Genomic DNA, 26552 nt, shown 5'->3' with positions numbered 1-26552 from the left:
TAGACCACACAACCCTTAGGCTCTCTGGAAATGTTAATTGTTGGGATGTATGTTAAACTGTATGCTCTTAGGGCCTGATTCAGAGCCGGACGCTTTTGAAGAGTGCTCGCTCTGAATCAGGGCATTTTTGTTGTTGTTGTTGCACAGCTTTTGCAGGCGGCCAGGTGAAGGTCGCGATGGTCACGACCATCGCGACCATAAGGGCTTGCGACGAGACCCTTGTGGTAGGGTCTCATCTAACGCAAGCCCCAGAGAGCTTCCTGCTCTAACAGAGCAGGAAGCTCTCCACTGACATCACTGGTGATGTCAGTGGCGCCTCCCACAAACGGCAGGCGTTCCATCGGGAACGCCTCCGTTTGTGTAGCCACCCCCGCTCCCCGCCTACAAAACGGGGCGAGCTGTCGATCAACATCGACAGCCGCCCTTTTTGTAGTGAGCCCCGGAGCGAGAGAAATTCTCTCGCTCCGGGGCTTGCGCATGCCGTGCGCCGCGTGTGCGCAGTACCCCACCATCAACCCGCTTGCGATCGGGTCTGAATCAGGCCCTTAAATATGAAAATAAAAAGCAAAAGCTATAGGGGTCTAGTTACTAAGCAGTGTTAGGAAAAGTTATAAGAAAGTGATAAGGTGCCAGCCAATCAGCTCCCAACTGTCATATTTCAATCACAGCCTGTGAGATGACAGTTGGGAGCTGATTGGCTGGCACCTTATCACTTTTCACTCTGTCTCCTAACCATGCTTAGTAAATAGACCCCATAGGAACAAAAAAATATTTCACATAAATGTTATAATTTTGACAGTTTCTCTTTATATTTTGCTGTTAACTAATATTTCAGAAATATGAGAAAAGGTTGATAAATGTTATTTTGTAATTTTGTACTGTGAATCCCAGCATACATAGTTACAGAGTTAAACAGTGAATGCATACATTACTCAATTACACACATGAAGCTTGTAACTGAGGGGGTCATTCTGACCCGCTCGCGAACGCAGGATGGGGATATATATATATATATATATATAACGGACTACAAGTCTCAGACTTTTGCTGATAAGCAATGTTATTTAGCATATCACTGCATAGTATATTAGTTTGATGTTTTTAGTTTCTTTGTTAGTTAGCTCATTGAGCCTGTTATTAACCTAGTGGTATGTGCTGTGTTTGTTTTACTCAATTTATTGCTAGCCATATTAGTGGGAGGGTGCTGGGCTTGTAAGCAATCAGTAATTTAACATGCCAGGTCTCCTACATATTGGTCATTAGTAGGCTGGAATAGCCTGGCTGTAATTGCCCCATTCAGAAATGCACTATTCAAAACTCTATAATATATTTTGTTGTGCTGACACTTTACCTCATCCTTACCATGACCATGTTGTTTTCAACTCCTCCCTTCACTCAGTTTCTAACTAATCTTTTGTTCTGCCCTCTGACTCCACCTCTATCCTTTTCTCCCTGGTCTCCTCCACCTCCTCCTATATCCCCTTCTCTCTCTGCCTTCTTTCCCCTTTTCTCCCATTACTCCATTTTCTTTCTCTTATAACCCCCAAGGATCCTACTACCTCACTGGTAATCTTTCCTCCCTTACTTATCTCCCTGTCACTTCGCCCCACTTTCATCCACGTCTCCTTAACTTCCCTCCCGGCCCACTTCCTACAGGGGCCCCTCCTAGCACAGGAGCACGCATGATCCCTACACTCTATTCATCTTGGTCTCCCAAAGTAATATCATCTCCACGCTATTGCAACCCTGATAATCTCATTCACATCTCTCCTATTAACTCTCAGTCACTCTATCCTGTGCCCTCTGGAATGCCAGATCAGTCTGTAACAAACTGGCCCCCACCCATGACCTTTTAATCTCCAACTCCCTGAATTTCCTTGCCATTACTGGAACCTGGATTTTACCCTCTGACACCACTTCTCCTGCAGCTCTCTCAATATGGGGGCCTCACCTTCTCCCACACCCCCAGGCCTGGGGGTCGCCATGGCAGTGGTGTTGGGGTCTTTATATCCCCTGGTTAATCATACCAACATATACCATCAGAACCATCCCTTACATTCTCCACATTTGAAGTTCTCTTCCAACCACTACACCTCAGGTTAGCTGTCATCTACCGTCCCCCTGGCCCTTCCTCCAAGTTCCTTGACAACTTCGCTTCCTGACTCACTAACTTTGTCTCCTCAGACCTTCCCTCTATTATCCTCAGTGACTTCAATATTCCTATTGATATCCCCACAGAATCTGCTGCCTCCAAACTACTCACCCTCACTTCCTCATTTGGACTCTCCCAATGGACCTCCTCACCCTCCCATGCGAGTGGGCATTTGCTTGATCTGGTATTCACTCACCGTTGTGATATTTCTGCCTATTCCAATTCCCCCTCTCTGACCATCACCTCCTCTCTTTTAACCTATCCCTCTCTCCTTCCCCTCCACTACCTCCGAAAGCCACCATCACTAAACGTAACATTGAAGCTATCGACACTGCTTTCTTTTCTTCCCTACTTGATTCACTTCTCTCCCCTATCCTCTCTTTCTCCTGTGCTGAACAAGCTGCTTCCCTATACAATGCCTCCCTTACTTCTGCTCTTGACTCTGTTGCTCCGGCGATCACTACTCACCCTCGCAAATCCACACCTCAACCATGGCATTCCAAATGCACCAGATACCTGCAAAAATGTTCACAAACTGCCAAGCAACAGTGGAGATGATCAAGCTCTCAGGCAGATTTTCTCCATTTCAAATTCATGCTGTCATCCTACAGTACTACCCTTTCCCTCTCTAAACAGTCATATTTCAAGAATCTCATCTCCTCCCTGTCCTCAAATCCCCAGCGTCTCTTTTCCACCTTCAACACCCTCCTCTGCCCACCCCCTCCTCGTCTCCCCACCTTGCTCTCTGCCACTGACTTTGCTACCTATTTCACATCTAAAATTGATTCCATATGGGGGACTGGTTGGATCATATCCAACCAGTCCCCCAGATCTCCACCTCCTCCTTTCCTGGATCACCCCTCCCCATCCATTTTACCGACTCTGACATCCTTCTCCCTTGTGACTGGAGAGGAAGTTAAGGCCCTTATCCAGGGGAAGCAATCGAGAAGCCGACTGCCTAAATACCTGCAGCCGGCTTCCCGACTGTCTTGTCCCGGCATGGGTGAAATGCCGGGCGTCAAGATGTAGACGCCCGCATTTCCCCGATGCCGGGAGACCGGGGCCCGGCATCACAATTGTAGTGATGCCGGGCACCGCGAGCGGACAGCCGTGGGGGGGAGGGTTAGGTTTAGGGCTCCCGGGGGGGACTTAGGTTTAGGCACCCCCCCGGGAGGGTTAGGCTAGAGGGAGGGAGGGTTAGGGTTAGGCACCCCCGGGGGGGACTTAGGGTTAGGCACCCCCCCGGGGGACTTAGGTTTAGGCAGCGGGGAAGGGGGTGGTTAGGGTTAGGCACTTAGAGGGGGGATTAGGGTTAGGCACTTGGGGGGGAAGTTAGGGTTAGGCACCCCTAAGGAGGGTTAGGGTTAGGGGGGTTATGTTAGGTTAGCAGATACTTACCTAGCTACGATCGGGATTTCCAGCGCTGTCGGGCTTCCGCTGCTTCGCACTCTGCTCCTGTTTGGCTGCCGCATGCGGCCGGCGGTATATCAAACCCATTCCCTTATCCAGTCCTCCCCCCCTTCCACCTCTCCCCTCAACCCTATCCCCTCCCACCTTCTCCACTACCTCTCTCCTTCTGCCTGCTCCCATCTTGCCCACCTCCTTAATCTCTCCCTATCTTCTGGCATGGTTCCTTCTGCATTCAAGCATGCCCGTGTCGACCCCATTCTTAAAAAACCTAACCTTGATCCTAATATTCTCTCTAACTACTGACCAATCTCTCTCCTCCCTTTTGCCTACAAACTCCTTGAGCGTATTGTTTACAACCGCCTCACCACATTTCTTTCCTCCTACTCCCTCCTTGACCCTTTTCAGTCTGGCTTCCGTTCTCTACACTCCACTGAAACTGCCCTCACAAAAGTTAGCAACGACCTCCTTGCTGCCAAATTCAAGGGCCACTACTCCCTGATCATTCTCCTTGACCTCTCTGCTGCTTTTGACACTGTGGACCACCCTCTACTGCTGCATATCCTTCACTCCCTTGGTCTACGTGACACTGCTCTCTCCTGGCTGTCCTCCAACTTCTCTGACCATTCCTTCTCTGTTTCCTCTCATGGCAACTCCTCCCCCCCCACAACCTCTTACAGTAGGTGTTCCCCAAGGTTCTGTTCTTGGACCTCTCCTATTTTCTCTCTATACATCTTCTCTAGGTAAACTCATCAGCTCTTTTGACCTCCATTATCATCTCTATGCTGATGATACTCAGATCTACCTTTCCTCACCTGATCTTTCCCCCTCTCTACTGACTCATATCTCTAACTGTCTATCTGCTATCTCTTCCTGGATGTCCCAGCGATTTCTCAAACTTAATATGTATAAGACTGAGCTGATAGTCTTCCCACCCTCCCACATAACATCATGTCCCACTATTTCTTTATTAATAGATGGCATTACTATCTCATCTAGTCCCAAAGTGCGTTGTCTTGGAGTCACCCTCTCCTTCAAACCACACATTCAGAACCTCTCGCAGTTCTGTCATTTCCATCTCAAGAATATTTCCAAGATCAGACCCTTTCTCACCCAGGATGCTACCAAAACCCTTGTACATTCACTGGTCATGTTCAGATTGGACTACTGTAACCTTCTCCTAGCTGGCCTCCCCATATCCCATCTCTCTCCTCTCCAGTCTGTGCTCAATGCTACTGCTCAGCTCATCTTCCTGTCCAAACGCTCTACATCTGCCTCCCCTCTTTTGCAAGCCCTCCACTGGTTCCCATTCCCTTTCAGAACCCAATTCAAGGCTCTCACACTCACTTACAAAGCCCTCATCCATTCCTCTCCCATTTAAATCTCTGATCTCATCTCCCTTCACTCTTCTGTCCGCCCTCTTCATTCACTTAATACATGCCGCCTTTCATGCCAATTGATTACTTCCTCCCACTCCCGTCTCCAAGATTTTACCCGTGCTGCTCCTCGCCTTTGGAACTCCCTCCCTCTCCCTATCAGACTCTGCACCTCTCTACAATCTTTCAAACGAGCTCTTAAGACCCACTACTTCATTAAAGCCTTCCAGCTCTCATCCTAACTTGCTGCTACATCTTCCTTTCTCCCTGCCCACCCCATTCTGTGTCACTTCTGATTGTCTTCCCCTCCCTTAAAGAATGTAAGCTCTTTCGAGCAGGGCCCTCTACCCTCTTGTGCTTCTCCCTACTGTAATTTAATTTATCTCTTACTCCCCACTAGGACAACTAACACTTGGATGCTTATGCGGGCGTTAAGGTCGCTAATATAGCAATGTTTATCCATGTCCTGTATTGTATTGTATTGTATTGTAAGTCAATGGTTACTTTTTTGTCTATGTACTTTGTAAGGTTCTGCGGAACACTTGTGGCGCCATATAAATAAATGATAATAATATATATATATATTAGGGATGTGCAGGCTTGGATAGGTTCGAGTTTGCACGTGGAATTCGGATTTTTCCCTCCAAAAAAACGGAACTCAGAAAGAGGCAAAACGTCACCTTATATGGACGAAAAGTCCAGGAATGATGATGTTCGTCCATGTAAGATGACGTTTTGCCTCTTTCTGAGTTCCGTTTTTTTGGAGGGAAAAATCCGAACTCCACGTACAAACTCGAACCTATCCGAGCCTGCACATCCCTAATATATATATATATATATATATATATATATATATATATATATATATACATATATATGTGTGTGTGTGTATTAAACATGAATACACTTTAACATAACATAACTGCACCTAAAAAACACAAAATTTGATGTATCTCCTTGCTACAAATAAAATACCCTCATAATATTATTACCACAAGTTGCAATAATAGGGTAACTAGTCCCCTATGCTCAGGGATGGACTGGCCATCGGGCACTTCTGGCAAATTCCAGAAGGGCCAATGGCCAGATGGGATGGTTTGGCCGAGCTCAGGCTTACCCGGCAGCACAACCTCCCGGGCGGCGCCATGCTCAGCAAAGGGATTTCACTGCTGTAATGTGCAGCCACATCATTGTGTAATGACATCATGACGCGACCGGTGGCCATGCCCCATGGTGATGGGAGCATTGGGAATTTGGGCAGGCAGGCGGATGCTATTCAGACAGTTCCTGAGTGCAGGCAACATGCAGGGCTGCCTGGCATCCCTGTCTCGGGTGATGCTATGTGCAGCCATGTTGTTATGTAGTGACATCATTATGCAGCCGTGTTATGACATCATGTTGTGGCCGGGTATGCGATGCATGGCAGAGCCCAGGCGTAATCTGGGAGGAATGGCTGGGCAACATTTTGACAGCTCCTGTATGCTGCCTGCAGAACTGCCTGCGGCACTGTGCTGAAGACAGGGTGGAGTCACTGGAGTGTCACGTGCAGCTGCGGTAACGTCATGATGTGGCCGGCCCAGGGATGAAAAGTGCGGTAGGCTTGGGCGGGAAGCTGACTGGATGGACTGGACACCATCTTCGGACACCTCATGATCTGCTGACAGACGCCATCTGCAGATGTCAGGGTATTACGGTGTATGGCATAATGTGTTAGAAAGGGCATTATTGTGTGTGTCATAATGTATAAGGGGCATTACTGTGTAGCATAATGCATAAGGGATACTACTACTGCATGACATAATGTATAAGAGGCATTACTACTGTGTGGCATAACATGAATGGCATAACATGAATGGACTCTACTGTGTGGTGTAATGTGAATAAGGGACACTACTGTGTGACATAATGTGAAAAAAGGACACTGTTATGTAACGTGAAAAATGGACACTGACGTAACGTGAAAAAGGGACACTACTGTGTTAAGTAACCTGAAAAAGGGACATTACTGTGTAGGCCCAGCAATGAGGGGGACTAGAGGCACAGCCATACTGGGCCCCCGGAGGGTCCTAGAGACAAACCCAGCTGTACCTGCTCGCCTCTGCTACAGTCATGGGCCCGCAGTGGTATGGACACTGCCACGGGCAGTAACCTCCCCTCCCATCTCCTCCTCCAGTGTTTTCTCCTCCTCTGCTGTATGCTGTTGCCAGGGGCCTGACATCACCGGCCCCCGACTCCTCCCCTCTCCTACGCTCTCTCCTCCGCTGTGAAGCTGCTGTTCCCGGAGGCTTGTGAAGTTGCTGATGTAGTGACACCAGCCCCAGCAAGTCGGGGAGTGAAAGGTAAATTCTCTATCTCGCCCCCCCCCTCTACAGAGCCTACAAAAATTTGGGATCAGGGTGGCAAAAATATGTGTGGAACTGGCAACATTTTACAGTTTTAAATCAATTTACTTTGGATCCGATTGTATGAATTATGGATCCAACATTTTGTGTGAGTTTATTCTGTATGTATCCGGATTTTTGCGTAAATTTAGTGTGGATCCACATTTTTGTGTGCATTAGATCCCACACCTACCCCCTACCTCTCACCCTTCTCTCTCCGTTACCCTCTCTCTGTCACCTTCTGCTTCACCCGGGGATGGGGGGAGGCTAAAACAATGTGTGCAGCGGGCCCTGTGATTTCTGTTGCTGGCTCTCCTACTGGGTGACATAACATGAAAATTGGACACTACTGCGCATCGTAATATGATGAAGGGACACTACCGTGTGGTGTATTGTGTCTAAGGGATACTATTGTGTGATGTAACTATGGGGCACTACTGTGTGACGTAACATGAAAAAGGGACACTGTTGTGTGACAGAACATGAAAAAGGGGCACTACTGTGTGATGGAACGTAAAAAAGGGGCACTACTGTGTGACGTAATGTGAATGAGGGATGCTACTGTGTGATGTAACATGAATAAGGGACACTACTGTGCAGTGTAGTGTGATGAAGGGACACTACTGTGTGATGTAATGTGAATAAGGGACATTACTGTGCAGTGTAGTGTGATGAAGGGACACTGCTCTGTGACATAACGTGAGTATGGGGCACTACTGTGTGACATAATGTGAAAAAGGGACATTACTGTGTGACGTAATGTGAAAAAGGGACACTACTGTGTGACGTAACGTGAGAAAGCAGCACTACCATTTGATGTAATGTGAAAAAGGGACACTACTGTGGGTGAAATGTGATGAAGTGTGCAATGTAATTTCTTTAGCTTGTAAGCTCTCACGAGCAGGGCCCTCTTCCTTCATGTGCTTCTCCGTATACTTTCTTCTACTCCTTACTCCTCATAAGGGCATCTAACACTTGATTGCTGAGTCCCTGCTGCTTATTTTGATCGTTATGATCTGCACAATAATGCAGCATATTCTTGTCCTGTATTGTATTGTAATGTTTGCCACTGGTTTCTTGTTCGCCTATTTGTTTATGTACTTTGTAAGGCACTGCGGAACACTTGTGGCACCATATAAATAGATAATAATAATGTGACTACGAAGCACTACTGTGTGGCATAATTTGAATTGGGGGTACTGCTATGTGGTTACACCCCTTCCCAGCGAGACCACACCTGGATTTATTTTATGCGTGCCTTTGGCACTAGCTTTCCCTGCTTCACCTGTTGATGGTGGCACAAACGCTCTTTTGTCAAAATGTGTAGTGCTTTGGTGTGCAGAGATTTGTCCTCTGTGTTCAGCACCCCTGCCCTAAAAAAATCCTACAGTGAACACTATCTAATATTCTACAACTGTGCTAACTTTGCCTAAGGCTGTTTACACAACTATAGATATCTGTCCAGTCTGTCTGGTGGGAATTAAATTATGGTCCATTTTCCAGCACATGGGAGCTAATTTCTTTTGTTATTTGCTCCCATAAATTCCCAGATTTTCCATCCCACCACATAGATTGGACAGATATATCTATAGGTGTATACACAGCTTAACAAAACCAACACAATATCAAATGTTTGAATATAACACCTTTGAATTACGGGTGTGCACCGGCCACTTTTCGTGTTTTGTGTTTTGGATCTGGATCTTTCTTCGTGTTTTGGATCTGGATTAGTTTTGCCAAAACCACCCTTCCGTGTTTTGGGTTCTGGGTTTTGTGTTTTGGATCAGTATTTTTTTTTAAAAAAAGCATAAAAACAGCTGAAATCACAGAATTTGTGGTTTTTTTCTGCTCCTATGCTATTATTAACCTCAATAACAATAATTTCCACTCATTTCCAGTCTATTCTGAACACCTCACACCTCACAATATTGTTTTGAGGCCAAAAGGTTGCACCGAGATAGCTGGATGACTATGCTAAGCAACACAAGTGGGCGGCACAAACACGTGGCCCATTTAGGAGTGACACTGCAGTTGCAGACAGGATGGCAGTTTGAAAAACTAGACCCCAAACTGTACATAATGCAAAGAAGAAAAAGAGGTGCAAGATGGAATTGTCCTTGGGAATGTTGTATAAACAGGACATGCACACTTTAACAAACCAATCATTTCAGCGCCAGGGTCTGCCACTCGACTGTGGCTGAAATGATTGGTTCGTTTAGGCCCCCACAAAACAAGCTGGCAATTAATTTGTCCCTGCACAAACTGGCTCTATGGAGGCAAGTTGTCGTCCTCATCCTCCTCATCCACCGATTCCTCACCCTCTTCAGTGTTGTGTACATCCTCGTCCTCATAGAGTATTAATTTCTCCCCACTGGAATCCACCACCACAGGTCCCTCTGTACTTTCTGGAGGCTAGTCTCCCTGTAAGAGTTGATAATTCATTTTGATGAACATCATCTTCTCCACATTTTGTGGAAGCAACCTCCTACGCCTTTCGCTGACCAGGTTCCCGGCTGCACTAAACACTCTTTCGGAGTACACACTGGAGGGGGGGGCAACTCAGGTAAAATAGAGCCAGTTTGTACAGGGGCCTCCAAATTGCCTCTTATTCCTGCCAGTACAGGTACGGACTGTCTGACATGCCTACTTGGATGCTGTCACCGATGTAATCCTCCACCATTCTGTCAATGGTGACAGTAATATTTGCAGTGACAGTAGACATGTCAGAAATTGTTGCCAGGTCCTTCAGTCCAGACCAGATGTCCAAACTTGGTCCTGCCTGCCCTGCATCACCGCCAGCGGGTTGCTTAGGATACCTAAGTTGTTTCCTGGCAGCCCCAGTTGCGGGAGAAAATGAAGAAGGAGCTGTTGATGTGTCATGTTCCGCTTCAGCTGACAATGTTTTCACCAGCAGGTCTTTGCACCTCTGCAGGCTTGTGTCAGCCGGAAAGACAGACACCATGTAGGCTTTAAACCTATGATCGAGCACAGTGGCCAAAATGTAGTGGTCTGATTTCAACAGATTGACCACCCTGGAATCCTGGCAAAGCGAATAAAGGGCTTCGTGCCCAAGTCCCACATGTCGAGAGGAATCGCTCCATCTTAGCTACTCCTTCATTTTCTCCAGCTGCTTCTGCAAAAGCCTGATGAGGGGAATGACCTGACTCAAGCTGGCAGTGTCTGACCTGACTTCACGTGTGGAAAGTTCAAAGGGCTGGAGAACCTTGCACAACACGGAAATCATTCTCCACTGCACTTGAGTCAGGTGCATGCCCCCTCTTTTGCCTGTCATAGGTGGATGTATAGGTTTGAATGGCCTTTTTGCTGCTCCTCCATCCTCTGAAGCATATAGAGGGCTGAGTTCCACCACGTCACAACCTCTTACTTCAGGTGATGGTAGGGCAGGTTCAAGAGTGTTTGCTGGAACTCCAGTCTTTGGCACGCAGTCGCTGAATGGCGAAAGTGGCCAGACATTTTTTGGGCCACCCAAAACGAACTCCTGCACGCCCCTGTCATTTTTCCGAAAATTCTGCACCACCAAATTTATTGTGTGAGCAAAACATGGGACGTGCTGGAATTTGCCCAGATGTGATCCCGCACAATATTGATGGCATTGTCAGATATCACAAATTCCCAGGAGAGTCTAAGTGGGGTAAGCCACTAGGTGATGATTTCCCTCAGTTTCTCTAAGAGGTTGTCAGCGGTGTGCCTCTTACTGAAACCGGTGATACACAGTGTAGCCTGCCTTGGAACGAGCTGGCTATTTCTGAGATGCTGCTACTGGTGATGCTGCTGTTGTTGCTGCGTAAGGTGATACATCTACCCAGTGGGCTGTCACACTTATATAGTCCTTAGTCTGCCCTGTTCCACTTGTCCACATGTCCGTGGTTACGTGGACATTGTGTACAACCGCATTTTTTAGGATACTGAGGACACTTTTTCTGACCTTTCTGTACAGTCTCGGTATTGCCCGCCTAGTGAAGTGGAATCTAGATGGGACACACTACCTCCATCAATTGTCTAAATCCCACTGCACTAATGGCAGATACAGGATGCACGTCTAACACCAACATAGCAGTCAAGGCCTCAGTTATCTGTTTTGCTTCAGGATGACTGCTGTCATACTTCATACTTCATGCCAGTGACATGGCCTGCAGGACTACTTTCGATCTTGACTAAGGAGGAAATTGACGAGGAGGGAGTTGACGGGGTGTTTTGCAGGAGCTTGGATACAACAGGACAAAGGGATTTAGGTGTCCCTGGACTGCTTACGGTCTTAGCCTAAGTTTCTGAACTTGACAGTAACTTTTTACGAACGCGCTGCAGGTGACGTATAAGGGAGGATGTTTCTAGGTAGTTAACATCCCTACCCCTACTTATTTCACCTTTACATATGGTACATTTGGCAAGACAGTTGTTGTATGGATTTGGATAGAAATATTGCCAGACCAAAGAGGTGGAATGTTTGGTCTTCTGCCCAGGCATGACCGTGATGGGCTTTTTCATCCCACGGACAACAACTGTCTTCCCCAGAGCCTGATTTAAACAAACCACATCACCATCAGAATCCTCCTTGCCAACTTCCTCCTCAGCGCCAGCTACACCAGTATCCTTATCCTGTTGTACTTCAACAGTGACATCTTCAATTTGCATATCAGCAAGTGGACTGTGGGTGCTCCTTCCAGCACTTGCAGAGGGCGTGCAAATGGTGGAAAGAGCCACCTTTTCCTGTCCAGTGTTGGGATGGTCAGGCATTGCAACAGCCACCACACTTGGACTCTCCTTGGGGATTTCTGAAATCTTCTTATAACGCACAATTCTTCGCTGTGCTTTTGCCAGCTTAACTCATTTGATTTTTGTAGCGGGAGGAGGGCAGGGCCAGCTCTAGGGGTGTTTGACCAGTGCGGTCACACAGGGGTGCCACCCATAGAGGGGCGGCATCCCTCCCCAGCATCCCGATTTTAGCAGGACAGTATTGTCCCGCTGTTCCACCCGCGGGCCGAAGTGGAGGTTGGGGTGCCATACCCCTGGAGTGTGAATGGATGCCGTGCACATGCGTGCGGCAACCATTCACTGATGGGAGAGGGCTGGGGGAATCCCAGCCAGTGACGGAGTGCTGGGCTTTGCCCCCAGCCTGACGTTATTTGGAGGTGTGCAATGCGGGCACGCCTCAAAATAATCTCACACAGAAGCGTGACCTATGGTAATTAGGCCACACCCACAAAGTGGAGTGCACTTTGGGGGTTACACCACCTTTAACAGACGAGCCAGTCGGCCCTTTACTTATGACACAGGTGCACGCTTGGCGCTGCTCCTTTGTTGATGCAGATGTGGCTACTGCGCATACATTTCATACACAAACAGAAAAAAAGGAGAATTGTTTATTTTTTGTGGAGTGCACTTTGGGGTTACACCACCCTTTCACAGAATTATGACACAGGTGCATGCTTGGCGCTGCTCCTTTGTTGATGCACGTGCGACTACTGCTCATACATTTCACACACAAACAGAAAAAAAGAAGAATTGTTTATTTTTTGTGGAGCGCACTTTGAGGTTACACCACCCTTTCACAGACTTATGACACAGGCGCAAACTTGGCGCTGCTCCTTTGTTGATGCATGTGCGGCTACTGCGCATACATTTCACACACAAACACAGAAAAAAAGAATTGTTTATTTTTTGTGGAGTGCACTTTGGGGTTACACCACCCTTTAACAGACTTATGACAAAGGCGCACGCTTGGCGCTGCTCCTTTGTTGATGCACGTGCAGCTACAGCGCACACAATTCACAACACAGAAAAGAAGAGTTTTTTTTTTTTTTTTAAGTGCACTTTGGGGGTTAGACCACCCTTTAAGAGATGAGCCAGCCGGCCCTTTACTTATGACAAAGGCACACGCTTGGCGCTGCTTTTTTGTTGATGCACCTGCAGCTACAGTGCACACAATTCACAAACACAGAATAAATGGTTTTTTTTGAACTTGGGAGGAGCACCTCTGATGGACAGATCACCCCCTGGACAACACTACAGCAACCCTTTCGGACTACAGCCTTTATGGGACACTGCACAACACAGTCCAGTCTGCCCCTATAGACTTTTGGAGTGGACACAGGGCCTGATTCAGACCCGCTCCCGAGCGCTGAGTGCTCGCAAGCGGGTCGATGGTGCCCAAGTGCGCATGCCCACGATGGAGGCGCCTCCATCGTGCGCATGCGCGAGACCCAAATAACGATGGCCAAGCCATCGTTCAGGGTCTCGCACCAAAGGGGGAGTGCTGTCAATGGTGATTGACAGCACGCCCCCTTTGGTGGGCGTGCCAGGGGCGTGGCTGTCCAGATGGAGGCATTCCCATGGGAACGCCTACCATCTGGGGCCGGCCCCACTGACATCACAAGTAATGTCAGTGGGAGTGCTTTTGGCTCTGAAAGAGCAAAAGCACTCCTGGGCTTGCGGCAGCGAGACCCTACCGCAGGGTCTCATCGCAAGCCCGATGGTTGCGATGGTCTTGACCATCGCGACCATCATTTTGGCCACTCGCTATAGCTGTGGGTGGTCACCCACAGCTATGCGAGCGGCCTGGAGGCTGCTCCAAAAAGGAGCAGGGACGGCCCTGATTCAGAGCGAGCGCTCTGTCAGAGGGTCCATCTCTGAATCAGGGCCACAGCCCCTATGGACAACTGACTGCACAACACAGCCCAGCCAGCCCCTATGGACAACAGCAGCACAACACAGTCCAGCCAGCCCCTATGGACAACCGCAGCACAACACAGCCCAGCCAGTCCCTATGGACTTTGGAGGAGTGGACACAGCCCCTTTGGACAACAGCAGCACAGCACAACACAACACAGCCCAGCCAGCCCTAACTCCCACCCTCCCTCTTCACTGTCCACAGCCGGAATGAGAAATGGTGCAGACACGGGGACCTTTTATAGAATCCAAATACCACGAGATCCGGACGGCGGGATGATGACATTTTGCCTCAATTTCAGTTTAGAGTCAGGCGGGAGAACTAAAACCCGAGCCGAACTCGGTTCCCGGCTCGGATCGTGGGGGCTCGGGGGGGTTCGGATTTCAGAAATCCGAACCCGGTTATTCCTAGTCTGAATTCCCTGCAGGGTGTCCTCTTTTGTATGTTTTTTAATACAGAGAATGATGTGTACTTGTATGTTGTTCTAATATTAATTATATTTGTAAGTGCATAGACTAAGAAGTGGGAGGGGTCAGGAATAGTAAGGGATGGTGTCTATGCCAGCAGCCAGATGCTGACGTGAGGTGGGTCTGTGTGCTCTTTAAATGCCGGGGCGTATTTTTAGTCCCAGTCCGGCCCTGCCTATGCTCATCCTACACAGTGCAGTGTCAGTGATTCTAGAGCCGCTGCCCCCAGCTACTAGTACTGACTGTTGAAAGCTGCGGCAGGTGGGCCCCTAAGCAGCTCCTCCGAAATGTGTCAAAGCTGCCAGTGCCCAGTCCCCCCCCGATCGCGATCCGCTAAGCCCCACCCCCTTACAAAAAGGAATGGGTCGTAAAAAGCAGTGGGGTCCACCGGGGAATTACCTGACTCCCCGGTGGCCCAGTCCAAGCCTGCCTTTGTAGAACTGGACTGGGGTGATTGATAGAGAGGTATGAGAAATTAGGTACACAGTTAATGAATTTCAGTATATCCACTCACAATGTCTGGAGACCTTTCCTTTCTGAATACAGCCCGCATAGGCAGATGCAAAGGGGGGGGGTTCTTGTTGCCTGGAAACCCCTTTCTATCCCACACCATGACCACAATAGAAATAGTCTATAATACATTTTACTAGTGTTGCATGTTCTCCTTAGTATCACAGGTGCTTTGTCCTGTTGTATCCAAGCACCTGCAAACCACACCGTCAACTCCCTCCTCATAAATTTCCTCCTTAGTCAGGATCGGAAGTAGTCCTGCAGGCCATGTCACTGGCATGAATGACTCTCCTATCCGGGATTCCTCCGGAGGATCCTGCATTGCTACGCCTACTGCTGCCGCTGCTGCTGTTGCTGCTGGGAGTCGTTCATCATCCCAGAGAGGAAGTAGGAACACCACTACTTTTACTAAACAATTGACCCTCCAACAGTCCTTAGCGAGGAGGATGAAGTACGACAGCAGTCATCCTGAAGCAAAACGTATAACTGAGGCCTTGACTGCTATGTTGGTGTTAGACGTGCATCCGATATCCGCCATTAGTGCAGTGGGATTTAGACAATTGATGTAGGTAGTGTGTCCCCGGTTCCAAATCCCGTCTAGATTCCACTTCACTTGGCAGGTGATACCAAGACTGTACAGAAACGTCAGAAAATGTGTCCTCAGTGTCCTGAAAAATGCGGTTGTACCCAATGTCCACTTAACCACGGACATGTGGACAAGTGGAACAGGGCAGACTAAGGACTATATGACTGTGACAGCCCACAGGGTAGATGTATCACCTTATGCAGCAACAACAGCAGCGTCACCAGTAGCAGCATCTCAGAAACGCCAGCTCGTTCCAAGGCAGGCTACACTGTGTTTCACCAGTTTCAGTAAGAGGCACAACCCCGACAACCTCTTAGAGAAACTGAGGGAAATCATCGCCCAGTGGCTTAGCCCAATTAGACTCTCCAGGGGATTTGTGATATCTGACAACGCCACCAATATTGTGCGGGCATTACATATGGGCAAATTCCAGCACGTCCCATGTTTTGCTCACACAATAAACTTGGTGGTGCAGAATTTTCTGAAAAGCGACAGGGGTGTGCAGGAGATGCTTTGGGTGGCCCGAAAAATGTCTGGCCACTTTCGCCATTCAGCGACTGCGTGCCGAAGACTGGAGCGCCAGCAAACACTCTTGAACCTGCCCCGCCATCACCTGGAGCAAGACGTTGTAGCGCGGGTGAACTCAACCCTCTATATGCTTCAGAGGATGGAGGAGCAGCAAAAGGCCATTCAAGCATATACATCCACCTATGACATAGGCAAAGGAGGGGGTATGCACCTGACTCAAGCGCAGTGGAGAATGATTTCTGTGTTGTGCAAGGTTCTCCACCCCTTCAAACTTGCCACACGTGAAGTCAGTTCAGACACTGCCAGCTTGAGTCAGGTCATTCCCCTCATCAGGCTTTTGCAGAAGCAGCTGGAGAAAGTGAAGGAGGAGCTAAGATGGAGTGAATCCACTCGGCATGTGGCACTTGTGGATGAAGCCCTTCATTTGCTTTGCCAGGATTCCAGGGTGGTCAATCTGTTGAAATCAGACCACTACATTTTGGCCACTGTGCTCGATCGTAGGTTTAAAGCCTATGTGGTGTCTCTATTTCCGGCCGACACAAGCCTGCAGAGGTGCAAAGACCTACTGGTGAAAACACTGTCAGCTGAAGTGGAACGTGACACGTCAACAGCTCCTTCTTCATTTTCTCCCGCAACTTGGGCTGCAAGTAAAAAACTTAGGTATCCTAAGCAATCCGCTGGCGGTGATGCAGGGCAGGCAGGACCAAGTTTGGACATCTGGTCCGGACTGAAGGACCTGGCAACAATTTCTGACATGTCTACTGTCACTGCAAATATTACTGTCACCATTGACAGAATGGTGGAGGATTACATTGGTGACAGCTTCCAAGTAGGCATGTCAGACAGTCCGTGCCTGTACTGGCAGGAAAAAGAGGCAATTTGGAGGCCACTGTACAAACTGGCTCTATTTTACCTGAGTTGCCCCCCCTCCAATGTGTACTCCGAAAGATTGTTTAGTGCAGCCGGGAACCTTGTCAGCGAAAGGCGTAGGAGGTTGCTTCAACAAAATGTGGAGAAGATGATGTTCATAAAAATGAATTATCAACTCTTACAGGGAGACCAGCCTCCAGAATGTACAGAGGGACCTGTGGTGGTGGATTCCAGCGGGGATGAATTAATACTCTGTGAGGATGAGGATGTACACAACACTGAAGAGGGTGAGGAAACGGTGGATGAGGAGGATGAGGACGACATCTTGCCTCCGTAGAGCCAGTTTGTGAAGGGACAGATGAATTGCCAGCTTGTTTTGTGGGGGCCCAAATGAACCAATCATTTCAGTCACAATCGTGTGGCAGACCCTGGCGCTGAAATGATTGGTTTGTTAAAGTGTGCATGTCCTGTTTATACAACATAAGGGTGGGAGGGCCCAAGAACAATTCCATCTTGCACCTCTTTTTTTTCCTTTGCATTATGTACTGTTTGGGGCCTAGTTTTTCAAACTGCCATCCTGTTTGCCACTGCAGTTTCACTCCTAGATGGGCCACGTGTTTGTGCCGCCCACTCGTATCGCTTAGCATAGTCATCCAGCTACTGCAACCTTTTGGACATAAAAACACTATTGTGAGGTGTGAGGTGTTCAGAATAGACTGGAAATGAGTGGAAATTAAGGTTATTGAGGTTAATAATAGTATAGGAGCAGAAAAACCCACAAATTATGTGATTTTCGCTGTTTTTATGCTTTTTAAAAAAAAAATACATATCCAAAACACAAAAGCCAGAACCCAAAACACGGAAGGGTGGTTTTGGTAAAACCAGTCCCATCTTAGTAAATTTACCCCTAAATCTCCTTCATTACTCTGAAGAGCAAGGGCAAAATTTACTAAGCAGCGGGTTCTAAACCCCGGTGGTTTGGTGGCGGTTTCACGGCGGCTTCTAAACTCCAGGGGTTTGTTGGAGGTTTGATGGTGGTTTCTAAATGACAGCCCTGTTCTATGCTATTCTAAAATATGTTTTGATGGTGGTTTTGCAGCGGTTTTGGCCGTAGTAAATCTGCAGATAGCAAAAACGCTGCCAAACCGCCGGGCTTTAGAACCCGCCGCTTAGTAAATTTTGCCCTAAGACTTTACATTTATACCTATTTCTGAGTGACTGGTGTAGGAATTACCTCTGTATGTAGAACTGACTGCAAGCGCCATTGTGATACTTCCTTCCAGCTAACACAAACACAGGTATTTTTAAACTATGAAATTACTTCTTTTTTTTTAAAATCCCCAATATTGTAATTTTTTTATTATGACTTTATGTAATTAATAGCTATTTAAGCTTGATTTTACATTTCTGTTAAATTATATTGAATAAGGTTTAAATAGCTTTGCTAATAAAAAAAAAATCAAAATTTTTGGGAAAATTAAAAACAAAATATAAGCTGATTAAAGGACTTGAATTCAAATCTACTTCTACCCCAGTATCAGGAAGTTTTGCGGATTTAAGCATATATTTATTAGAGATGAGCGGTTCGGATTCTGTGGAATCCGAACCGCTCCGAACATTGGGGATCCGAGTCCACCCGAACCCTCTTCGGGTGTTCACCACCTGACCCGGATCCCCATTCGGGGCCGAACGGCGGCCGCCTGATGTCACTACAGAATCCGACATCAGGGCTCCTATTGTGTAGGGCAGAGCGCTGTGATAGCGCTCTGCCCTACACAGACACAAACACACAGCCGCCAGCGGCAGCTGTGTGTTTGTTACAGCAGCCAATGAGAGTCACACAGACTCTCATTGGCTGCTGCACGGAGGGAGCCGGCTGGAGCTCACACATGAGCTCCGTCTTCCGGCTCCCTCCTCAGCGTGTGACAGCAGAGCGGACGGCGCGGGAGCGGGGATACAGGTAAGTTTTTATTTATTTATTTTTTACTTGTGCAAGGGCTGGGGGCGCTACTGGGGGGGGTCTGCTACTGGGGGGGGGGCTATACTACTGGGGGGGCTTACAACTACTGGGGGGGGGCTACTACTGGAGGGGGCTGCTACTGGGGCAGCCTACTATTGTGGGGGCCATACTACAGGGGGGCTACTACTGGGGGGGCCTGCTACTGGGGCAGCCTACTACTGGGGGGGCCATACTACTGGGGGCCTGCTAATGGGGGGCATACTACTGGGTGGCATGCTAATGGGGGGCATACTACTGGGGGGGCATACTACTGGGGGGCATTCTACTGGGGGCACTGCATAGGGAACCCTACTACTAAGGGGACTGCATAGGGGGCACCACTGCTGGGGGCATTGTGTAAGGGACACCGCTACTGTGGGCATTGTGTAAAAGGGGCACTACTGTGGGCATTGTGTAAAAGGGTCACTACTGTGGGCATTGTGTGAAAGGGGCACTACTGTGTGTCGTAACATAAATAAGAGACACTACTTTATGGTGTAATGTGAATCAGGCCCTATGTGCGGTATAATGTGAATAAGATTGTGCACTGTGACTCCTTGGGCCGTAGCCCACTATGTAAACAAGTACTGTGATTCTGCTGGCCGTACCCCACTGGGTGGGTGCACTACTTTTTATTTCTGCCACTGCTGTGTGGCAATGTGTCATAGATGTGCTTTATACTGTGGTGTCTGTGTCGTTGTGCAGCTGCTTTGTCGCTTAGCAACCAGTCAGCTTACTGCAACCTTTGGCCAATAATGTTGAAAACAATATTATAAGCTGTGATATGGTCTAAATTGACTGGAAATTAATGTTATTGAGGTTAATAATACTCTAGGAAGAAAAAAAAGACCAATTTATGTGATTTTAGCTTTTTTTGTAAATTTTTGTAAAAAAAATCCAATTCCAAAGCCAGTCACCGCAGTTTGGCAAATCCAAATCCAAATCCAAAACCGGACGACGAATTAGAACCAAATCCAAATCCGGCAAAAATGGTCCAGCGCACATCCCTAATATTTATATAAATAAATATGTGCATGGAGAGACGGCAGCTAAGAATTAACATCATAAAGTGTCTCAAAAAACATACTGTGCATTGTCAAATGAATGCAATAATGGTTAAAGCAGAATTCTAATCCCAGGCTTATATTTGTAGAATGGGCAAATAGTTAAAGGTTTAGGTAGGCAGCATTACAGGAGCAAAAAAGTTTCAGCATCTTATCACATTTACTACTTGCGCATTATTACTATTATTTAATGTGTATATTCCTGCTAGAATACACTTACAGTATATCTTGTATATAGGAAGGTGATAGTGAGGGTGATACAAAGGTGGACTGCGTCTGTTTGCTAATGCCATAGCTCATGTGCTTCCTATCAAGATGCCCACTGGGCACTGTACAAGCCGGATGATGTGCTCACAAAGGCACACCATCGATCGGACATCGGCCACACCATGGTTGGTCAAAATGTCCGTTGGTATATGGCCGCAGCTACTAGTGGTGCTTACACCCCCCAACAGGCCAGCCGATGTTGGTGATAAATGAATTTGTATTGTGGCAATGGTGGAATATTAATAAACAGGATCCATTGTTTTGCCAAGGGATCTTCTATGATCTTTTAATTATTGTTCTAACTTCTTATTATTGTAATCCATACTATAAAATATTTTTGCCCATTTTTAGCAACTTTCCTAAATCGTATTTTAGGGATCTACATTATTGTTTAATTTCTTTCCCCATGCATCCTCTTTTGTGAACTCTTCTTTGATGTTTTTCTCTGACAATACGCCAATAATGGGAAGGTTAGGGGACAAGGAGGCTGTTAACTTTTATTAAGCCACTTTATAGAAGCAGATTATGTGGATTATTTTTATTTGAATATAAAACACACTCCCCTACCTCCAACATAGCAAGGTGAGCACAAAAGTGTTCTCCTATTTTTCTCCTTTTTGTAAATGTTTTTAGAAGCAGCAAAAACATAACTCATGGGAACAGTCCGTCATCTAAGCATGACAATGAGGGGAAGAGAAAGCTTAAGATGGAAAACATATGGTGCCAAATAGATTGATTCTCTGCTTGAAAATATTTGAGATGAGCTGGTTCGGATCTCAGAGAACCGAACCCACCCGAATTTCGGGGATCCGGGGCAATCCGAGCGACGCTCGGATCTCCCTGCCTGCCCCGGATCCCTCACCCAAGGCAAATCCTTGCGACCCCGCTGTCGGTTTGCAAGGTTTTGTATTGAGCGGGTTTAATGCTGATTGGCTAAGAGAGACGTCTGTCACGGCTCTCAGCCAATCAGCGTTAAGCCCATTGAAATTAACACTGAAGAAGAAGATGGTACCCGCCATCCCCCACTGTCTGATACCACCGGCACACCCTGCTGCCGACACCGCCAGCACCCCCACTGGCAGCATCCCCCGCTGCAAACACCACCGCTGCCGACACCCCTGCACTGCTGCCCCATGTATTGAGGACACTGTCAGCGACCCCCACACTGCCGACACTCCCACACTGAGGACACCACCACCACCCCTGCACTGTCAACACTGTCAGCACACATGCACTGAGGACACCGCTGGCACCCCCGCTATGCCGACACCGCCAGAACCCTGCATTGAGAGTACCTCTGCACTGCCAACACAATCAGCAAACCTGCACTGAGGACACCGCTGGCACCCCTGCTCTGCCGACACCGCCGGTACTCTTCACTGAGAACACTCCCGGCACCGCAGCACTGCCATTCCATGTACTGAGGACACCGCCAGCAACCCCCATACTTCCGACACAGCCAGCAAACCTGCACTAAAGACACCGCTGGCACTCCCGCTCTGCCGACATCACCTGTACCCTTCACTGAGGACACTGCCAGTACCGAAGCACTGCCATTCCATGTACTGAGGACACCGTTAGCAACCCTGCTCTGCCAAACTGCTGTCACAGTCAGGCCCGCCAAGAGCCGTGGCGGACCACGGTAATAGGGGGCGTGGCCTAATCACGGGAGGCATGGCCACGCCCCCTTACAAAAAAAAAAAAAGATTTTCAGCAACGCGGAGCGGCGCTGCGCGCTGGGGAGGGGGGGCGCTCTGAGCCCCCTCAGCCCAGCGCAAACCAGGGGGGGCGCGATCAATGTGATGGTTCCCCCGCACAGGCATAGGAGACTATAATCTGTACCCGCTCACCCCCCTCTCGGCGCCCCTGGTCACAGTAAGTGCACTGTATCCAACCCACACTGTATAACACACTGTATCCGTGTTGGAAATTAGAAGCTGAACTGCCACATGTTAGTGCCACCCACTGTGTCACTTAGCTTAGTCAGCCAGCTAGCTGGATGCAACCTTTTGGCCTTAACTAGATTAAGCAAATAATATTGTGAGGTGGTCAAAATTGATTTGAAATTACTGGAAATAAATGTTATTAAGGTTAATTATACTGTAGGAACAAAAACAGGCCCAAATTATGTGATTTTAGCTGTTTTTATGATTTTTTAAGAAAAAATCCAGATCCAAAACCAAAACATGAAAACAAAATACGGAGTTGAGGTTTTGGCAAAACTAATCCAGATCCAAAACCAAAACCAAAACACGAGGGTCGGCGCACATCTCTAGAAAATATATAAACATTTTCCTATTTGCGTTTTGATTACACACCGTCTGGGAACTTTGCCTATGTGCGAATGCCCCGTTTACACCCCCTTACGCCACTTCAGCTGTAAGTTGAGACACGATGCGAAATATGCATTACATCAACAAAACTGACTTGAGTTCAACTCTGCATCAGATTTACAAAGTCTTTATTTCTACCAGGCAGAGATTTTTTATTGCCCTTGGACATGACAAAAATAAACATTTATTTAATTCTTATTTATTAAGTTATTTATATAGCACACAAACACACACACACAGCGCCTGATGCTGAGATTTATGCAATGCTATATTATGAAGATTGAGTGTATTTTAGCCGTTGCATATGTGCACGCGCAACGATTGGTTTGCGATTGTGATCACACATAGGATACACTTGCAAAGTGAGTGACAGGTAGTCAGCGTTTGGGGGAGGTAATGGAGTGGCTAGGTAAACGCAGGCATGTTGGTACTGTTAAAACACTGGGCCTGATTCAGATCCGCTCACGAGCGCATAGCGCTCGCAAGCATGTCGATGGTTGGCCAGTGCGCACGCGCGAGCCCCAGAGCAAGTGAAAAATCACTTGCTCTGGGGCTCGCTACAAGACGGGGCGGCTGTCAATGTTGATCAACAGCTAGCCCCGTTTTGTAGGCGGGGAGGGGGGGTGGCTGCACACACGGAGGCGTTCCCGAAGGAACGCCTGCCATTTGTGGGCGATCCTACTGACATCATTAGTGATGTCAGTAGTGGACTTCCTGCTCTATTAGAGCAGGAAGTCCACTCGGGTTTGCGAGACCTGAGACCCTACCACAGGGTCTCCTCGCAAGCCCGATGGTCGCATTAATCGTGACCATCGCCAGGCCGCACGCACATGCTGTGGATGGTCACCCACAGCTGTGCGAGCGGCCTGGAGGCCGGTCATAAAAAAAATAGGAACGCCCTGATTCAGAGCGAGCGCACGCAAATAGCGTGCACCTCTGAATCAGGCCCACTGTTTCATGGGTGTGCATAAATTAGCCATTATGATCTCCTTCGCAGTCTGAGAGCTTTCTGCATGTCAGGAGAGCCGCAGTGTTTGAGACAAGTCAGACTTCACTCAGCAGCTACGTAGCTACTTACCTAATCTGTTGTTAGACGTATATGAGAAGGCAGCACGGAGCATCCCTATGCTAGGGTAAGCTTTGAAAGACATTAGAATATTTTTGCAATTGTGATCGGTAAGAGATCGCAGTTGTAAATCTTGGAATAAGGACCATGTTCTGCAGCACTTTACATAGAATATATGGTCATTCACATCAATCCCTACCTTAGTGGATCTTACAATCTGTATTCCCAACCACATGCATACACACACATATGCACTATGGTTATTTTTTTATAGGGAGACAATTAACCTACAAGTATATTTTCGAATAGTGGGAACCTGGAGTACCCGGAAGAAACCCACACAAGCACGGGGAGACTATATAAACTCAACAGAGTTAGAACCATGGAGTGAATCAATCCCAAGACCTCAGTTATCTGGGGCAGGAATGCTAACCATTATACCAACTATGCTGCCTATAACAATTGTGGTTTTGTGATTTTATGTTGTATCCAAGGACTATCAAATAAACAACCTTGTGGTTCTGTCTACATGAAATCACGTTATTTGAAATAAAAGCAAAACAATGTTTTGTTAAGAGAATAGAGTGTGCAAAATGTGTGAATATAAATAACAAACCTTTTATAAGCCTGAAGGGGTTTAAACCCTGAGTCTGTCGCAGTTTGTGACACTAATGTAGTTTATGGATGGTAGGGGTGGTTTGGTGATTGTTTTGATTTACAGTTTTGCTGGTGGGGGGCAGGTTTTATAGAGTAGTTGCTGATAACCAGGTCTGATGCCTCTTTCCCCTTGGAAATACTCTCCCTAGACTTCGCTTGCCAGCTTGCTGAGGAGTGATGGTTTTTCAGCCAAAAGAATGGACATTCCATCTTGCCACAGTTATTTGTTGAGGTGTACTCTTCTTCAATGCACATAATAGGCTGATTTTAACCTTCTGCGATCAGCAGCACCGACCTGCCGTCTGGACCTTGTCATTGGATTTGGAGTTTGGGTCCCTTCAATTCTTTGTTTGTTGTTCAGTTGGCCCTCATCCAATGCTTGTTTGAAGATTTGCTTCAGCAAGTGGCATTACTGATAGCTAGCCAATCTTCTTTGCCACCAAAATAATGAAACTAAGCTTTTTCTTTGCCAATTTATGTCCCTTACGTTTTTATTCATTAAGGTTAAAGTTAAAGTTAAATTTATTAGTTGTATTCTACATGGGGATTACAATCTGTCATCAGCCATTAGGGCTTTTAGAAATTTAGTCTGATGTTGCCAAGAGTCTAAGCCATACTTGCCAACTCTCCCTCATTGTCAGGGAGACTCCCTGAAATAGCAGCAATCTCCCTGTCTCCCTGAAGAGTCTACCAATCTCCCTCATTTCACCTTACCCCCATTATGACACTGTTATATAAAAGAAAAAACAGAGATATATACATTCAAATGGGTTAATTAGTATAATTTCCCTGCATTGGTTATAAGGCACAATGATCCCTATAGCTACATGTATTTTCTGAGAAGTATCATTGTGTTTTCATCAACAAGTAGATCTTAATAACTGCTTCGGGGCTCATTTACATGTGGATGTTAATCAATTTTATGACACGCCTCTCAGATGTAGCAGTACACGCCCACTTTACCACCGCCACTGCTGCTTTCACAATCTCCCTGAAAAGCTTTTTCAAAAGTAGGCAAGCATGGTCTATGATAAACACGCTCTAACACATAGGCACATCAGAAATGTCTATTTGAGTTTTCTTAAATCCATTCTGCATCACGTTCTATCCAAAATGCTGTGTCTGGTGAGCTAAAGGCCAGACAGCTCTTGTAGTAATTCACAATTCACAGCTAATGAAATGGAACCATGCACTATTACTGTAAGCTCGACTACTATGGCATGTGGGAACAAACAAACCACCTAGTCTATCACGTTAAGGGCATAATATTAAGACAGGTATAACTATCTTGGCATGCATAGGTGCAGTTTGTCACAGCATATATCAAGAAGATGGACAGATGTAGAGTATCTGTTAATTTTTGAAAATGTATTGCTTCTTTTAATCCTCCACTCCTGTGTAGCAATTGTAGTGTCAGAATTGCAGAGGAGACAGAGGAAGGGGGATGGGGGGTGGTGGCGAATAAATGCCTGACCCTGCTGGGGTGATTTAGGTGGGGTATGGAGGAAACTATCATATCATCCACCTATCAGTGACATGTGGTGAGGTCAATGGTTGGGGAGGCACATATGGAGATGGGTCTGAGTGCTGGGAGCCTTTCTCATCCCCAATTCACTAACTCTCCCTCACTACACTAAGCTTCAGTGTTCATTAATACTCCTACCTGCATCACAGTGTCTTCTCTTGCTGCTGCTGACTGAGCTCCAATCTCTAAACACTGTAGTGCACTTCCTGGTCACATGACACAATCAAGTGTCCATTAGTGCTCAAAACATGCCCCCCCCATACTCAGAGGCACGCCTCTATTAGCTCTCTTTCTGTGCAGCTAACTGCCCTTGGTGTGACCCCCACCCCAGCTCAGCAAGTAGTGTCTGACTGTACAGAAGCAAGGTTTTACTGTTGCTGCCTTTTCTCTCATCTCTCTGCAGTCCCAGGGAGCACCACAAAGCAGGCGAGTGTTAACCATACAATAATTACAATAAACAAAGAAGATGTTTCTAAGTTATAAATATCGTCTTTGTATTATTCTAATCATGTTTATATCAAATCTCAGGAGTATGTACCCTGACTGCACATCCCTGCCACCTATTCTATTGGGAACTACCTATTTATTATTATATAGGGTTGCAGATTAAATTAAGGAGGTGTTGGGCAAAGCGAAGGGAAAAAATAATTTGTTTGTACAGATGAAAGGTTTATAG

General features: G+C 47.1%; 1 protein-coding gene across 1 annotated transcript in view; it reads left to right on the top strand.

Annotated features, from left to right (window-relative positions):
* Positions 1-26552, top strand: part of SLC6A11 (solute carrier family 6 member 11) — a 293906-nt gene that overhangs the window by 137059 nt on the left and 130295 nt on the right. The window lies entirely within an intron of this gene.

This window comes from Taudactylus pleione, unplaced genomic scaffold, assembly GCF_031769625.1.
Source record: "Taudactylus pleione unplaced genomic scaffold, aTauple2 ptg000128l, whole genome shotgun sequence".
NCBI lineage: Eukaryota > Metazoa > Chordata > Amphibia > Anura > Myobatrachidae > Taudactylus > Taudactylus pleione.
Note: the sequence above shows the minus strand (reverse complement) of the source record. Positions and strands in the feature narration are given on the sequence as shown.